The sequence below is a fragment of the Lethenteron reissneri genome, chromosome 19 (genome assembly GCF_015708825.2).
Source record: "Lethenteron reissneri isolate LAM-NWPU_2019-01 chromosome 19, ASM1570882v1, whole genome shotgun sequence".
NCBI lineage: Eukaryota > Metazoa > Chordata > Hyperoartia > Petromyzontiformes > Petromyzontidae > Lethenteron > Lethenteron reissneri.
In genome coordinates, this window is record NC_083797.1 from 9,627,092 (window position 1) to 9,645,103 (window position 18,012).

An 18,012-nucleotide genomic window follows, 5' to 3' on the forward strand; every position below is an offset into this window, starting at 1 on the left:
TATATACTAGGTTAGAAAAATGCTTATCACGTGGTGAAAGAATGCTGATGCTAAATAGTCTCCAGCACTTACCTGTACAGATAGGGGGAGGAAAATTCCAGCGTCGCACTGGACCAGGCATGCACATGATATGCTTATGACCCTGTGTATAACAAAAATACGGTGGAATCAATCACTATTATAATCATATGTACATGAAGACATTATATATATTTTTACATAGTGTATTTAGCTGGTTGAATAGCCCATTTTCCAATACATATGTATTCTTCTTTTAAATTTTATCAACAAAATAACTGTCATCCATAGCTAACCAGACTGCCATGCATTAATACATGACTACAAGCTATTTTTAAGTTAAAGGTGGCTAATTATGTGGAAAATGTGGAGATTGTGTCGACAGTTTGTGGTAAATATTTCAGTAGCTCCTTGGCAATGTCTGCATACATTCTACAGAATATCCCAACATGCTAATTGCTTATGCATTAGTTAAATAGACTTTACTGTCATATGCTGTACTGCTACTCATTAAACATGAAGCATGTCTACTACCTCAAAAACAAGACTTTCTCTGGGAAACATTCCTTTGAATTAAATAAAAGCATTTAATAAAAAAAATAATACATAGTCTTTGATTTATCATGTGTGCGCACAACCAAAACTCATGCATAACGTATAAATACGCTGTATATATAAAATAATAATATATAGTGCAAATAATATTTTTTTGGAAGTCAAAGCGATTTTCTCGGTCAAATGAGCGCTGAGATGGTGAACATCTTACAGCCCTGGAGCCAGTGGTCGGATTTCCACATTCCAATTTAAGGATTTTTCCCCCTGCCCTCCTCACCAGGATTAGAACTCTGCGACCTTCCAATTGTAAGCCGCTCACTCTGCCGCTCAGCCACCTGGCCGAACCTATATCAGAGTGTTACGTAAGGGATGCACCGTTACAGAGGGTTGGCTTACCTGAAGTTTAAATCCAGGTTCACATTCGAACGACACAATGTCATTGACAAGGAAACTGTTCCCCATTTTTATACCGTTACTTGGAGTGTTGGGCTCTGAGCATGAGGAAAGACCTATGGCTATTGGGGAGAACATAAAAAAGGCAAGAGTACGAATATCACATGTTTATGAATAGCATCAGCATTAACAGTCAAGAATGACAGCAACGTACCATTATTTTTCCTTGCAACAGAGTACATTCAGTTTTATTTCAAAATTAAGACAACATAGGATCGTCAGTCATCATGACTTCAAAGGGGAAAAATAGTACAGTGCATTGAAAAAAAAAGTAGTTGGTGTGGGATTGGCTTTTTAAAAATGCTTGGATTAAAATGTTATTGCCCTCTCTTGGGTGTAATTTATAATGATGAGAGAATTATTTAAGTTCATGGTGTCGGATCACTAAATCACCATGATGGCTCGCAATTGTCTATATGTTACTCACGTGTACACTATACATAAATAATACAATGGAGCAACGGTGAAAGCCCCAGTAAATATATACTGGGATAGTGATGGTTCAAAAAAGTATTCTCGTGAGATAAAAAGGTGCTTGCGTTTGTACCGTTAGTGCTTCAAAATAGTTCTGTCTTAACGCGTTTGGTAAACATTGCATTAGGAGTACTGAAGAAAGTGTCCACGACATATCACAAAACAGTCCTCCTTTACTTAGATATTTATGTACGTCCTTGCGTTGCATTCTTAAAAACATGTCAAAAAACAATTACAATATGTGCTTACAATTCTCTTCATTTATATCTAACAGACTATTACACCGCGTTTATGTTGCAATAGACAAAGTGAAGGTTACACTTTCTTACCCGAGTATTTTACGTGGAAGCCTACAATACCCAAACTAAGGTCTGTTTGGAAATGCAGGTAGAGTTGGTTGGAGCTGCTGTTAATGAAAGTTGGAACTGTTGTCCCTGTAAAACACAACAAAGGAAAAATGTTAAACGACAATGAGTATACTGATCATGAAAGTATATAACTGAAAATAATCATCCATAATTTTTTATGTATAGAGAAGCTTAAACAACACGATGCCATGTGTATGTTATGCGCCTCCAATTAGCATGGTTGGCTGCGTATGGTGCAACAGAAACTCAACATACATGCATGCATTGCTAATTGATACAAGATGCAAATATTGAAGCAATTTGTACGTAACACAACATTCAACATGTGTCTTGATAGCGAAGTATTAATTACCAGAGAAGCTTCCAAGCTTGGGTGAATTCACATCAGGTCCGTCGTAAATATCCAACGTGTCCCAATTATGTTCCGTTGCAAAGTTAACAAATTGAACCTGTGAGAAAGGTTAATTGTTACATGCACGTGAAGTGAGTGTAAACAATGTGTGAATGCAGCTAAACTATATTTATGTACAAATAGACGCTATTATGGATGTCCCCAGTATTGAATAACCATATAATTATTGATTCCATCCTATTTTAAACTGGCTAGCAAGACAAACTCAATTGATTACCAGTCACCTTAATTTATACCTCTGATATTTAAAACAAAAACTGAGACACAGTTATTCCTTCTCATGAAACAATCGGCCTTGACGTTTGTTTTGTTAGGGGGGGTTGTGGGTGAGAAATGACTGATTGATGTAGAGTTTGTTTCCAAAATCATGATTAGTATCAGTGTTATGCAGAAATTCAGTAAAAATGATCTTCCGAATTAGGTTGGGTCATGACATTGCTTTTACCCCACAGCCAATCAGTAGCCGGGGAAGTACCAAGAGAAATGTGAGCCATGTGTACTGATTGTGCTGAGCAATTGTCCAGAACGAGCCAACTGGGCTCTATATGGCTCCCATACGAACACGCACACTAGCATAACAGATAGACATAACACAAGCGTGTGTGTTTGTATGGGAGACAGGACATTAGCGTAACAGATAGACAAAACACGAGTGTGTGTGTTCGTATGGGAGACTGATCACAAGTGTAACAGATACACAGAACACTAGCGTATGTGTTAGTATGGTAGCCAGATCACTAGCGTAACAGATAGACAGTGTGTGTTTGTATGGAAAAGAGATCCTCTGCCATCTACCAACGTGCAGAATGCACCACTAAGTCACTGACAGATTATATTATCAGTAAGTATAAACAATGACGATGACGATCAAGACGATGCTGAACACAATGAAGAAATTATGACAGTGATTATTATGATTAATTATGATGATGAATTAAGATGATGCAGAGCTGAATATGATAACGTTTATGATGGTAAATGATGATGACAATGACGATGAGAAAGATTCTGCTACTGCTGATGAACCAAGAACCCCCATTTCAACCAAACCTCTATCCCGCGGTGATCCACGTATCGCTTCTTTTGCAGCATTGATTTTAATTTTAAATCATAGTAAAATGATGGTCTCCTCAAAAGAGAATAGTAACTAAGTACAACATTTTTAAAAACTATATATTTGTATCACATGTATATCTAGACACAGCACACAAATTAAATAGTATATAGGGACTTGTAGGAAACGCTACACGTTAAAATAATAAAGGTAATTGCCTGTGTAAGTGTGTAAATGCGGCATTTTGTGTAATATGTTCATGCTGATATATATAATTAAAAGTGTGTTTAGCACCTGGATTCCATCTCCTTCTGGTACACTAATTCTCCAAACACAGTCCAAGTTGTTATCATACATCTCCGGATAGCCAGGGGACAGGATTGTCCCTGTGTAAATCGTCAGATTGCCTCCACAGGGAGCTGAAAACAAAAAAAAGCAAGAAAAAAAGAGAATCAATTTGAATAGGTTAAAAAAAAGTGGATAGGACACAAATCTGAACATGCCTAGGGGCATTAAGTGCGGCTTTAAACTAATGATGCCAAACTAACGCTCCACCAAAAGTAGAGAGACGGTATTAATACTCATTGTATCATTTGCATATTGAAACTCTTCCAGTAAAAGGCCATCATCCATAGCCTACCAAACGTGCCCATGCAGTTCACCGAAGCATCTGCACATTAGCCAAAGGTCACTTACATTTGTTATATAATGCAGATATATTAAATTATTATTGATTTATACACGCTTCATAAAAATAAGTACTTTTGTCTAAACATTCATGCAAACTTTTCAGCAAAAAAAAAACATAAATACATTTTCACAAAATACATTGTTGTAAGTTACTTCTATGTGCCCACATCATTGGTTGCCCATATTCATCAACCACCCACACTGATCAGCAATGGAGAAGTTTTTGCCCAAATAACTCCCACAACCCACGTGGCATAGGGATGCCCTCATCCAGCAGTATAGTGTTAAAAGGACTGCGTGTGTACGCAAGTAAAACATTACACACATACATATTTTGTTGGTTTAAGGCAATCTGAATTTCAAACATCTGAAGAAATAATAATTACAAAAAAAAACCACTGAAACGTCTGTGCTCTTGCTTGTAAACAGTAGGGCCATCCAAATGTTTATGATGATCGCGTCTGCCAGGTTTTACTCGGGAACACTTATTACACTCACCGTAGCAAGTCGGCAGAGAGTCATTCCACTGAGCCAATGCATTGGCTACTGTTGCGCACTGAATAGCCTGGGCTCCCTTAAGGGTATAACCTGGATTACATTCAAACCTCACAATGGAATTCGCAGAAAAATCCAAACCTATCCTGCGGCCATGTAGGGGTTCTGATATTGAAGTGCAATGGGTTGCACTGGTCCTTGGAACGGCTTAAAAACACAAAAGCAAGAAAGGACAAAGTCAGACGTGCCATGGCTTGAGTCATTCAGGCGGACACACGTATAAAGGGACAGGGGAAATATTTTACGAATGGGATATTAAATGCGTAGAGCGGTGGCATAGTTGTGAGCACAGTGCACAATGCACCCAGCAACCTAAGTTTGACTCTTGGTCACGACTAAAAACAGTAGCATACTCTTAGATTAACGTAATGTACATACATCATGTGCATACAAAATGTGCATACATCATGTATTTTGATTAACTGTGAATAACCCAACGAATATATATATCCATTGCAATGTATATGACTACATTAACCTCCCTCTGGTCTTCACACTGGATTGGCTCACAGTGACAACATCACATTCACACCTCTATTTAAGACCGAAACAGAATAATTTCTTCACATTTTTGGCAGTCGCCTGATGAGGCTGGTTGTTACCGGCAAAACGTCGTACTCATTTACTCTCCAACACACCGGTGTGCTGAACTAATAAGTGATTGGCATGTTTTGTTTACATAACAAACCTTACTAATTGGATGTGTTGGATGGTGGCGGGTTTATCAACACATTTATATTCACAAGATCTGCCCCCCCCCCGCCCCACCCCCTTCCAACCACTATTGACCAATGTGGTGAAGTATCGTCAAACAACCCCCCAATGGCCAATACTGTGGGAAGGCTTACATCCAGATGTGGCTTGACAAAGTGGTGTACTTAATAATTAGTATTATCTAAATGCGTTATTATAGTATGCATAACACGTAGGCTTTCGCGACCAATATCATCCATAATTAAGGTTTTTGGGTTAGATCGCGTAAAGGGCTCATATAATGCACATGCATAATGTACGTTGCCTCAGTAATACCCCCCCCCTCCCACATTGTGCAAGAGCGTGGAAGGGTGGTCAACACATCTACGCCTCTATATAAGGAAAAAAACAGTAAGACTTCTCCACAAATCTGGCTGTCGCCTGATGAAGCTCGTGGTAATTACTGGCGAAACGTCGTACTCAGTTTGTAAATGCTGTGGCTTGGCTCTCCAACACACCGGTGTGCTGTACTAGTGACGAATTGGCATGTTCTGTTTACGTGACAACCCTTATTAGTTGGCTGTGTCGGGTGGTGGCGGGTTTTAACGACACATTTATATATTTACGCGATGTAACCCAAAAACATCTATTGTGGATAGTATGCATCGTCTGACATTCAGTGAAAACTTTTCGATACATGCAACCTCCATGTAATTTCACACATATATTATTAGCATTGGATTAACGTTATCCTAAAAGAGATTAGGTATGAACTCGTTATTCCTCAAAATAGTTTTACCCACTTTTCTACGTATAGAACAGTTCCGGATTCATGTGCATTTTACAACAGACTCAAGAAACACTTATTAGATTCCTTTTGGGAAACCATAATTTATGCTATATGCAGATTTTTTTAAATATATAAGACCATGTAAGATGCAACATGCAAATGAGACTGTCGCATTGACTACAAAGCAAAGTCAGAGGGCCTTGGGCAGGACACACTACATGGAGGGCCAACGACAATGGACAACACTCGTCAAGGGAATGGCATCAAACGTAAAGCTCGTACCCGCCAAGAGAACGAGTGCAGCTCACGTGGAATGAGTTGGATTGTGGCACGGCCCTGCGGGGATGACAATGGAGTGGACAGGCCTTCACCCAGCAGTGGGTAGACCATGGTGGAACATTAAAATTAATAAAAGTAAAATAAAATAAAAATCACGACGTTTCGGAGGCAACACAAGCTTCCGTCTTCAGGTGGAACCGTCACAGCCACGACAGCTGTATCAAGTAAATGAGAGATTGCAGGAGCTACCACTCCGTTTATATAATGGTTGGAGAGGGGGGGGGCAAGTACAGCACACTTTTTATTCATATGGTAAGGTGAGGCTTAAGAGGGTGAGCCTTTGTTATGGAGAGGTACGGTTTGTGACTCAACCTGTGACAAGGAGAAAACAACTGAACATGGTAAACCTGTAATAGTTGTCTGTCAAATAAGATTGTCCAAATAAGTGTAGTTACAGGTTTACCATGTTCAGTTGTTTTCTCCTTGTCACAGGTTGAGTCACAAACCGTACCTCTCCATAACAAAGGCTCACCCTCTTAGGCCTCACCTTACCATATGAATAAAAAGTGTGCTGTACTTGCCCCTTCCCCCTCTCCAACCATTATATAAACGGAGTGGTAGCTCCTGCAATCTCTCGTTTATTTGATACAGCTGTCGTGGCTGTGACGGTTCCACCTGAAGACGGAAGCTTGTGTTACCTCCGAAACGTCGTGATTTTTATTTTATTTTACTTTTATTAATTTTAATGTTTTACCTACGTGACTTTACCAGAAAAAACCTAAGAATATGAATCCTTGCAGTCACGAAAGCTTCAAATCTAGAATTAAGACCATGGTGGATGATGATGAATACAAAATATAAAAAAAAATGTTTTACCTCTGTATACAAAGTGATATCCCCTGGCACTAGATCCTTTGCTCGGCGAAAACACAATTGTAATTTGATGTGACGAACTTAACGGTATAACTTTCCCTGGATAAATAGAGGAGACACAAAGCATTACAAATACAATCGCTGACACAACATCACATTCAACCACATATGGAAGTGCAGTAATTTATTTCGTCTATACAGCACTAAAATATGTTATACCGTATCCTCTTTAAAAAATAACTACCCACCTAAACTATTTCCTTAATTTTGCTTGTACATAAATTACCAAAGGTAGGCAGCCTATTGTATAGTGAACTCTACTGGTAGCAGGAGGTCATTATCTGTCAGTTTCATACCAAAGGCCATAAATATAAAAACATGTTCAAACCAATGTAAAATACGATACAATATGTGAAATGTACTACATGCATAAGAAATTGTCTGTAGAAAATATTTTTTGTTAGAAATTCTCCAAATAGGGGTTGCACTATTCCATGCGCTCTCCTATGAGATTGTCGCATGACAGTCAAATCGATATTCCTAATCATGTAGTATCTTAAAACGTGGTTACATTTTTACGGAAAATAAATACAAATTGCATTGTTATATATTTGTCTGCAAGATTTCTAAATGCAATCTTCGTCTTGTGATGAAATTTGAATAAATTGAGAAGAATACAATGGAAAAGATAAATGACAACAGTTATAAAGACTCCCATTTCAAAACAGATAATCTTTATTTTATCAGTTTATTTTTTTTTATAATTTTATGAATCTGCCGGGCATCATGTCACGGGATGAACGATTAATTGGCAACTCTCATGGAGCAAAGCATCCTTGCATCAGAGAACGGTTGTGGGAACAGATTTTCATAGGACTATCCTTAATTGTCAGTGCTGGAATTTATTAAAATTATGTACGAAATAAAATGTTAAATAATGAGCTTGTTTGAGTGGTTATTTGTATGCCACTTGTGTGCAGGTGCTACGTTGCTGACAATTACATCGCGGGATCATTATAGATGCTGGTGGTTTGGGAAGGCCTTCATCCAGCGGTGGACTGATGATGGCGGATGATGATGAGTCATTGGTTATTAGGCTGAGACGATCAACACACTACACTCGAGAGCCCAATTTAAGCACGTGACCATGTGAATTCAAACGCCACAGAATCTCAGTAGTTCTGTCCCAAGCCATCTGAAATGCATCATCTTCTGTTTTTTAAGGTTGCTATAGCAGATAATACATCTAAATATGCGGTTACTCTGTTAATAAAGAGTATAAATTTCAACTACGTTCCCTGGCGAACGGTCAAGACTTACAGCCACTTTTGCATGAATGGCATGTAAAATCAAATTACTTTACGCCATGTTGAAAATAGACGATAACTTTGATGAACGTTACTCTGCTGGCTAAGTGCTTTTTTGTATGAACGATGTGCAAGGTTACCTGTGTGGGAGCCTGACAATGCGCTGAGCAAAAAGAAGCTCTGCGAGGGTCCGTCGTACACATGGACGACATCTTTCACCGACGTCTCAAAGGTCGCGTACTGACCGAAGATGACTGAACAGCAATGCACACAAGGTGACATGTTGAAGGTATCACAACAAACTGAGCTGGATCATAATGCGTATTTCGCTGTGTTGCTGTATTTGACGTTACTGCAAAAGGTTGCGCTGGGTGTGTTTCACTCACGTAAAGATTCAGGTGATTCAAGAACAGTCATGAGAGTTAACATTAGGTTGAGGGGGATTTTAAGACTGAAGCTACGTAATAATTATCATATGACCAAACGATAAGTTACAAATATAATAATTTCAAGTCATAATTCGATATTTTTGGATCGCACCACTTTTTCCATCGAAAATCTAATCAAAGCCAACGTAGTTTGAGACACCCTTACCAAAATCCTTGGGCACGGTGATGGTGTGCACACAATGTTGAGGACTGCTGTAATTTCTGGGGTATCCAGGAGAAAGGACCACCCCTTCAGAGGCAGTTGCTTTGCCCCCACATGGAGCTGTAACATATGGCAGAGAGCACTTAACAGCATATTCCCAAAATAGTGGGGGGAAGAGTGGTCGTACAAAATATGTGGGTTTAATGCTAACGGCTGCAGATCCTTCACTTACCATGGCAGGATGGCATGGGTCTGTTCCACATGGGTCTCCCATCCTCGCTCATAACACAAAGCAGAGTTGAGTAGCCTTGGATTGTGTAGCCCGCGTCACAGAAATATGTGATGGTAGATCGTAGCTTGACATCTGTGCCCAGACGGGAGCCATTCTGTATGTTCCCAGGATCAAAGCAGGACTCTTGGGGTTTCTCTGTGCAGATTACATTTTCACCAAAACTTTTAGTTGTGAGACAAAGTGTATGGGCCACTAACAATTCCACACCATGTTCAATTGGGCAACATGCCATTACCTGGTGAGAAAACTGCCTAGTTTTTATTATGTGCATTTTTCCCACTCTGAAATTAAAACGGTGGACTTTAGTTCTCAATGCCGAGCATAAAGATCACAATCACCATGAATGAAAACGAAATCTTGGCTCACAGAGATAAAAATACAAATCCTAAAACCGTTGTTTTCATTGAAGGGTATGAATGTTGACCTCTTCAATAAAGACATTTACATAAAACATACATAGTAGGAAATGTATCATTTAACACTTGCAAATTATCCCACAAAACGAATTTATGCACATTCAACATTTAAACAATCATGTTCAATCACTTTTGCGATCTGCCAAGAGGCCCCACGTTTACACAAATAAAACATGTCCTGTACAAACAATATAATGCCATCGTACGTTGCTATCTTACAATTGCATGGGTGAAATGTGAGGATATGTAGCCAGTGCGTGTGTGTGTAGTTTTGCTTTCAGTCGAAAGTTGTGCTTGCGTTAGGCGACCTCACCCTTGTATTCAATGTGAAAACCACTGAGGCTGAGCGAGTCATCGCTGCGAAAGGCCATAAACATGCTGTTGCCAGTGCTCTCAATCCGCCCGGGCAGCTTGGAGCCTTGCAGGCTGGCGATCAGTGGGCTGGAAGAGCCCGGGCCATCATATATGTGCAGGAAGTCGTAGCTGGTCTCGGTATCAAAACTGCCATTCAGTATGGAAGGGGCGGACAAGAGGTGGAATATTTCATTCAGAGGGACGTGGTTTTTGTGATGTAAAAAATAAATAAATATGAAAAAGCAGACTGGTTTATTTTATTTTATTATATACCTACGTGACTTTACCGAAAGAACCAAACAGTATGGATCCCTGCAGTAACGAAAGCTTCAAATCAAGATTGTGTTAAGACTGCTAAGACTGAGGAAAACATTTACAGCAGAGCAAAGTAGAGGTTATTTGTGAGTCGTTAACCGAAAATGAATGATATGACCTTGCCAGACTCACACTTTTATAGAACTATACGTAATGTATTTTTTTCCATTTGCCTTGGACTATGCCTACATTAAACATGGTATATGTCAGTTCAATAGCCTTCATATATTTAATGACGTAATAAATAATGAAATATTAAACACACTCAATTTGAGAAAGCATTACGGAATGCACATATACACCACAAAAATAAATGTGAGGGTTATTTCTGAGATTCCTGAACTAAAGCATTGCATCAAACAAAATTGATCTGAATATTGCATCCATGGATATCTCATGCAGTAACATAGTATATCAAGCTGCTGTGCACGCGAGGAATTCAACAATTAGCCACTTCACCTTGTTATGCTCCACCACAAGTCATGTCCACCAACGTACGCGAACTTCATCGGAAGAGTCCAACTAAACTCCATATGCAGCATGCAATTAAATTACCATGACCTTTAAGGATGACCCCATTCACTGATTAGGAACTGTAAGGGCTATAAAGACCAGAGGCTCGTTTACAGAGTGTGCTCATTAACAAGTAACATTACTAGCACTGCTTAGCAGTTATGCTTCCGTGTGATGACCTTTAATGTCACAATAGTGCAGAGAAGCGCTTTGCAGAAGCCATACCTGATAAAGGTCAGAGAAATAACATTGTCTGCCGTGACGGTAACTTGCCAATCGCATTCCTTCCCAGGAGGGTATGGCTCCGGGTAATTAGGAGAGAGAATGAAACCAGCAGGCTCTGTAAGGTTTCCCCCGCATGGCGCTGTGAAAGAAAATATACGCAAAATATAATACACATGCACACATGAATACAACCAAGTGCAAATTAGTCAACGTGAACGTGTGAGATGTTTTGCATCCAATATCCGGGATTGTTCCTGCAAAAAGTTTCTGTGGGTATTTAATAACATACATGGTGGCTTAAAAAAAAATGAAACCACAACAAAGTTTACTTTTGTGTGTTTCTCCTTCCCTCTGTCACATTACAGTGTATAATGTAATTTAATTGCATCATATGAAAGATTTATTGTAGCCAGGCCAAAATACCAAATGCGTTACAAGGTTATTCATATTAAATTACAAGAAAGCAAATAGAAATGATAAACACATGTCCTGCATCCATAAAGTCGAGATAAGGAAATTAAATTATGTATATGCTACAGCTACATAATTTACTAAAGAAAGTCAAACAACAAATCCTCAAGAAAATATTAATCTGAATATGCTTTATGTGAATCCATACATTTTAATTGACATTTGACATCATCCTGAATGATCGATTCAAAGACATCTCTGAGCATATGCAGTACCATCAAGGTCATCATTAAAACACTTGTTGACTTAATTCCCAATGGTCACCTAAAACGAATGTCGATATATAGTCATCTTCTTAAGCGTAAACCCTGCCAACATCCAAAGTCAGAGTTGTTATAAATTAATTGAGGACATGTCAGTCTCTCTGGATTTATTTCTGTAGTCCCATTTTTCATTAGAATGTGTATGGTTAAGTAATTAATTGTCCATGTATTCTGGGGGAGTGGTGTGAAATTTTCACGAGCTTGTTCCTACACATTTAACCTCTGAACTCAATCGTGTACACATAATATTTTCCCAATGTTTAAAAACACCACCAGCGTAATCGCTTAATGTACCATAAACCGTAATGCTCTTTTGTTAATCAACTTGTTCCTTGTTCCTATAGTAGCGTTTTCCCCAGTGTCTAATGTTTGTTTATGTCAATTATTTCTGAACACAATTTCCTTGTTGAAGGAGTATTTTATATCCGTGTGTCACACAGCAAGTTCATCCACTTGTCTTTTCCTAACAACTGTTTGAAACACTGTCACTGTTTCCACTGAATCATCATCAGCCATGATCAATCCACTGCTGGATGTAGGCCTTCCTAAGCTGTTGCTAGCGATGACGATTTTGCAATTTAATAATCCACCACGCACTTAAATTGCACACGAGTTGATTTTATGTTTTTTCTTCAAATGTTTAAAAATAAACAAACAAAATAACAAACTGACTGCACACTCGCTGCTATGTTACACAAAAGCAGCATGATTTTATTAGGCACAGTATTCTGCTCAAACACTTTGAAAGAGCTTAAAGGCGCCAGTGCAACTCTGAGCGTTCAGTTTTGTCCACTGGAGAACAACGTTGAGGTGTATTATTGGCAGGAAATTTCCAGACACAACTGTCACGTTCTTCCCTTGAGAAAGGTGGCACCGTTAATGATTTAGAATGCGAGCACTGTTTTTTGTCCTTTTTTGCCGCGAAGTGCTTTGATTTTCAATGCTCAAGACAAAACCACTTAGTTGCAAACCTCTGCAGGCAAAAGTCCTGTACAAATTACCAAGTATAAAATTAATGTCCGAAAAAGCAACATGGGGCATGTAGATACTTGCATGTTAACTGCATACATGGGATGATATTAATATTGAACGATTTTTCTTGACAATTACAGCTTTAGTTGAATGTGTAGTGGCGCGTAGTTTCTCTGTGGTGTAGCGCCTGTACCGAGAGAAGAGCGGCACTGTCGGTGTGAAGTCTCTCTCTAGCACCGGGATGAGTACGGGACGGAAGGGCCCCTAGGGGGCATAGTTCGGGTGACAGCGAGGGAGAGAGGTCGGGTGAGGACATGGTAGTCTGAGTGAACCCGAGAAGACACGTGACCGGATGAGGTAGTAACGAGGGCCAAAGAGGAGGTGAGAGGGACACATGATGTGGGCCCAGTGTCTCCGAGAATGATATATCTTGTGAGAAAAATATTTCACAATACAGGAAGAGGGGAGAACTATACAACTGACAATAGCCAGAACTTGTAATGCCCCAGAAAGACATACATATATATATATCCTAGTACAGCTACTTCAAAGATGGACTATCCTGGAAAACCAGGACAGGCGTTGGCTAGAACACCGATCTCCTATTTTCAGCTAATGGTAGAAATTCCACATTCCTTTAGCGGCAGTGAGAGTATCTGTAAGACTTCCCACACAGTGCGTGCTTGTTTAATAGACCCTGAAGAGATCACGGGCTGCGTCAACCCCCGACTGGGAACTCACACCCTCCTAATTGCAAGCTGTGCACCCTAACCACTGTTGCAACTGCCCGGCCTCTGCATTAATAAATAATACATATGCATGTACAGACTATGCTGTATGTGATCCGCACTCTTAACAGTAAGCTGAAACAAACAAACATAAACAGTGTTTCACTTGTGCACACAGATTCCAAATACATTCACATTTTGCTAAATAACATTGCTATTATTATTTCTAATGGATAGAATCTAACACAATGCTAACGTCATTGTGTTAGATTCAGTGCTAGAGCTAGTGGCTGGTGATTGGAAGGTTGTGAGTTCAAACCCTGGTTGGTTGATGACACATCACACATGCCATCCTCCCTCAGGAGCCAGTAACGCGGGAAGCACTTCGTGAGGTCAACAGTGGACAGTCTTGCCCCCACAATAGAAATGTGAAATTTCCACAAACGGTCGATGCCTATGAATTCACTTGTCTTTGACTTGACCGGCTATCAAGAGGAAAGTGAGATACATAATGCAAGCATTCAACTTATTGGTGCGGTGTGTGCGCGACGGAGATCTTACCTATGCAGGTGGGTGGGTCGGGCTGCCAGTAGTAGTGATTTTCCCCATGCATACACACGATGGTGGCTTCACCCTGCAGCTGGTACCCAGGCTGGCACTGGAAGGTGATGATGTTGCCAGGTTCTCTGCCCGTTCCACTCCGCGTGGAATTTGTTGGCACGCCGGGATCACGGCAAGCTCTGGCCACAGCGGCTGCATTACACCAAGGCAATTGATTATCTTTTTGTCAAACACTGCCAAGGCAAGCATGGAGACGTATCCCAGCACAAAGGCACTTCTAAATTACCGTTATTGACACTTTATTCATCGTTCTTATCTATTAGAGGTTCAGCTGAGTTAAACGAAGCGGCGTTAAATGGCACTCTGAAAGCTGCGGCAAACTGGCAGAATTGCCAGCTAAGCTGCGGTTTTGTCTTCAACGGAGCGCTGCCTTGACGCGGTGAAGAAGCCCGTGCATCCTGAAGTCGTGAGTAGCAATACTGGACAGGAGATAGGGGCACCGGTACCATACTCAGCAATAAGCGAGGCAAACGCGTGCTACCTTCACTGACCTGTACAGAGCCAGGGTGGTCAATTGTGGTTAAACAACACCCTCCCCCCACACCCCGGTCATCCTCGCAGCGGCTTTTGGCTGGCCATCGAACAGAAATGGTCACTGCATAGCACGCTTTCATATGCGCTTCTGTGGCCGTCTGGAACGCTCTTCCTTGCGATATTATTAAGCCACTGGAGCCATGCACTTTTACATCTAGATTGTGAACTCATTTCTTTAGAACTGCATTTTGTGTTTCGAACGGGCCTTGCTGGGTGACTTCAACCTTTTTGGATGGGGAGCAGAATTTGGTGGGAATAAAGCTGAGATGAAGTTGTACATGGCAAATCCTTTAAGATAAATCAAACAAAACAAGTTGCATTAACTGCTATGATTGCTGGATTCTGAGATATAAATTACTACCTTGCTACTTTAATCTTCAATTTAATTCCTCATCATGGATTAGCAAGAAATGGATCTACAGGGTCCTCGCGTATTGTGTTGGTATAATGCGAGTGTTCGTGAATAAATAAAATGGGCATTAAATACAGATGGAAGGAATACAAAATGCACACTGTGTTGTATTGCAAAAGGCGTGATTTTCCCAAGAAGTTAAATGTCATCAGATTAAATTTGAGCCCCGGTCCAAATTGATAAGTGGACAGAATGCACTCGTGTCACGCTTTCAATTCTTACGTTATTGTCCTCCTACATTCCTAGCAGATGGTTAATCAAAGCTTGCATTCTTTACACGTGTTGTGACCTATGCGTGTGGTATGAACAAAGACATCCATTGCACTAATAATGCAGAGTAATCTCCAATCTTAATCACTCAGCATTTTAGATAGGCCATACATAAAGTACAATCGGCTGATGAAATAGGGATGCAAATGTGAATCTGTTATATATATACAGCTAAGCTGAATGCATTATATCTGCTTGTCTGTAGAACTCCTTAAAATTTCCACCAATTATATTCTTTGGTAATTTCGGTAAAGTCACGTAGATAGAAATATAAAAATAAAGTGAATACATGTAAAAATAATACAAAATAATACTGTAGCCTGGTTCTTAATCGGAGTGAGTGTACTGGCAGTCTATAATTTAGACTGTAGCCTGGTTCTTAACCTCGGTGAGTGTACTGGCAGTCTATAATGTAGACTGTGGCCTGAGTTTTTTAAATAAAAAACAAACAAAAGCCATGACGTTTCGATAGCAACACAAGCGGTCGTCATCAGGAAAAGGGGGATTAGCCTCTAAAGGCAAACTGTTTATAAAGGTTGCAATGAGGTGGCACATTTAAAAGCTTATAATATGTAGTTTATGCTAGCGAGGTCGCTATTCCCAAAAAATAAATATATAAGTAGACATTTGCCCAACTAATTTGGCTTATTTTCCCCGGCGCTGATTATTATCATGATTATTAACAATAAGCGATTGTGTCGTTTACCTTTCGCCTGGTCCCATTGCGCCAGGACAGCTAGTCGCGGAGTTCCGGTACCCTGTCTTTAGAACCTTTCGGCGTGTTGTATTGGGCTCGCGTTTTGTTGTAATAAAAAAAAACAATAACCCAGCGCGTGATGTGAGTCCAATTCTAAATCATAAAATGGCCAGTTGCGTGTCACTTGGGAGCGGTGTGTGCAGGGGGGCGATGCAAGCTTTCGGAAGTCAGTGTGGGGTCGGGGGGGGTTAAGGTGATACCCGCGAGCCTTCAAAGTAATTTGATCTCAATGGGCTTCCCACTACTCTGTAAATATTCCCACGTTGGGATTATACAGGTATTAATTCAACAATGGGGTCTGTTGAGAAAATGTTATATAAGAGCCATGAGATGCATCTTAAATACACCAATGTGGCAAGCCCACATGTATCGGGCTTGCTTGTGTATCTTTACACACTATGAGAGATTATCTCAGATATCATGAACTTCAAATATGAGCACTATAAATCACTTTACAAGCTGTCAGGGAGCTTTGTTGTACAATTGAGTTAAATAAAAGGACACTGGATAAGTTGCTTCTGGAATGCTTTTATTGTATCTGATCTGGTTAATGGTTGTGCCCAGAAACACAAAATAGTATTATGCTGTGCTCTTTTGTTCATCGATTGACACACATTGTCAAGAGCGGAATAAGCAAACAAAGAAAAGAAGACTGATAAAAATAAGGAACCCTTATTCCGTTGTCGAAATCCAATGTGCTTTTGGCGGGTACGATAGCATCATAAAATTGATGTAAAATTCATTTCTCGTATTAAAACCTCTAAAATTAGCTCGCATGACTCTTTTTCCGCTGCACGTAAAATTGCCGAATAAACTACGGTGTAAATATTTACTATGAGAATCTAAAATTATACAATCAATTGGAGATGGCATTTGGATAGGAAAGCTGGTTGTTCATTTTTTTATTTTATATTTTAATGGTTTATTGGATTTGGTTTGAAATTAAACTGTTGAAATGGCAAAGTGAGACTGGGTTGTTAAGAATGTGTAACAAAAGGTATAATAGACAAGAGTTTTTTTTTTTGACCATAGTTGAACGAACTTCAGAAAAGGGACAATGATAAGTAATTCCAAAGTCGAGCGACGCGGTAGTTGAACACACCACGGATGATATGCAGCATGGGTGTATAGATCAGTGAGTGAATTTCACGGGAACAGTATCAAAGGTTTGTACACGAAGCCATACAAATATACAAACACAGACATAATTTCAACCGTGATGACGGTTACAAACTGAGTAATCATTGGAAAGATGTGATTAACCATGCAAAAAAGATTTAACTACACTTATTTGCCAATCTTATTTGACAGACAACCATCACAGTTTTACCATGTCTAGTGGTGGTCTCCCTGTTACAGGTTGAGTCACAAACCGCACCTCTCCATAACAAAGGCTCAGCCTTTGTTATGCAGTCTATTCTTAGTCTTAAGCCTCACCTTACCATATTAATAAAAGTATGCGGCTCTTGCTGCACCACCTCCTCCAACCATTATATAAACGGAGTGGTGGCTTCTGCAATCTCTCATTTACTTTATACAGCTGTCGTGGCTGTGACGGTACCACCTGAAGACGGAAGCTTGTGTTGCCTCCGAAACGTCGTGATTTTTATTTTTTATTTAATTTTACTTTTTAATGTTTTTTACCTACGTGACTTTACCGAAATAAACCTAAGAATATGAATCATTGCAGTCACGAAAGCTTCAAATCTAGAACAGTAACCATGCTAGTAGCACAAGAAGAGTAATACGGAGATGAC

At 39.8% G+C, this 18,012-nt stretch overlaps 1 pseudogene; it reads right to left on the reverse strand.

Annotated features, from left to right (window-relative positions):
• The window catches only part of LOC133344243 (CUB and sushi domain-containing protein 3-like), a 435,165-nt pseudogene that overhangs the window by 79,598 nt on the left and 337,555 nt on the right, over nucleotides 1-18,012 (reverse strand).